Source organism: Solanum pennellii, chromosome 12 (genome assembly GCF_001406875.1).
Source record: "Solanum pennellii chromosome 12, SPENNV200".
Taxonomy (NCBI): domain Eukaryota; kingdom Viridiplantae; phylum Streptophyta; class Magnoliopsida; order Solanales; family Solanaceae; genus Solanum; species Solanum pennellii.
In genome coordinates, this window is record NC_028648.1 from 61339148 (window position 1) to 61340581 (window position 1434).

Here is a 1434-nt window from a genome sequence, read left to right on the forward strand (position 1 = left end):
TTAATTCCTGGTGTTCTTTTTGTTGTTGTCTTATTTACTATTTATTAGCTACATTTAAATATAACAGTTGTGATTCCATCACTCTCTATATATTCGGCTTCCGCAACAAATACCTATTTCAACTCTACTTAACTACTCCCAATCCGATAACTTTGCACATAAACAACTCCATTTGTTTTCAATTGCTTCAAACACTATTAACACCTCCAAACTGTTTGTAGTTACTCTACCAACCCAAGAATTTGGAACTAATTCCTGGATCCATATACAAAAATTTTGTGCAATTCCACGAACAGAGACAACAAAGATAGTTGCACCAAGATCGACTTGACGTTAGATTACAAGACATTGATCAATGTCAGTATTAGCAACAAGTTGATATCTTTAGTATTTTACTTAATTCGCCCACAACTATGGTTGAACAATCCTTGTAAGAGTTATATAATTTCATCGAGGAAGGAATTTGGCTTACACTAACCAGTAATAGATCACTTTCATCATGTTCTTCTTCCCCATTAGATTTTTCCTTCTCCTCGTCAGTAATGAGTTCATCCGCAGGAATTTCTTCCCTTTGACAGTTCTCTTTGGGATGTCAATCCACAAATTGGACTGCATACTTTCGATATCTGTAGCTTCTTCAAAAGACATTTTAATTGGAGTATCTGATTGTGGAATACGGTGGGGCAGAAACTAGTTAACCTTTCGTCAAACACGTTGTGCACATTCGTTTTGCTTTTGCCTTCAGATTTCTCATCATAGTTTTAAAGCAATTGTAAATTTATTATATTGCTCCATTGCTGGAGATGGACCAAGCCATCTTCTGGAAATTCAGATGTTGTTTACGAAACCAAATCAACACTTTCGCAGTAAAATTTTTCCAATTTGCCAGTTTTTTGTTTTGGAAAATCCATTGGTTCCACTGTAAAGCTGTCCCATTGAGATAGTACGATGCAGGAGATTACTTATGATATTCTGTAATATCATAAATTCAAAGTAGCGTTTCAGCCTGAGAAATCCATAACTCTGGATTCTCGCCATAGAATCGTTGAAATTCCATTGTGCTAGGTTTACTCGTTCCAAGGTTTCCAATCAACTCGTGTAACATTGAATGAATTTCGGTGAGATCCTTTGACCAAGTATCCTTCATGACCTTAATTGAATCTTTGATTGTTCGAACTATTTGTTCCTCCATTGAAGACCTCTGGATGAAAGCATCAATGCAACAAATCCAATTTCTCAACACAAATACTCAAACATTATATAATGATATAACCAAATTAAAACGAGAACATGTAAACACTTGAATTACAATGAAGGTAACAAGTAACTACGGATACAGAAAAGAATGGAGATGAAAAGTTTAGACCGAAAGAAGATGAGATAAAGAGACAGTTTCTTCACAACACACGTAACCTCTCTTCCTTTAAAATTAGT

General features: G+C 35.1%; 1 pseudogene; it reads right to left on the bottom strand.

Moving 5' to 3' along the window:
• Nucleotides 1-468: 468 nt before the first annotated feature.
• On the bottom strand, nt 469-1192 carry LOC107006466 (annotated as a pseudogene).
• Between the last annotated feature and the right edge of the window lie 242 nt (nt 1193-1434).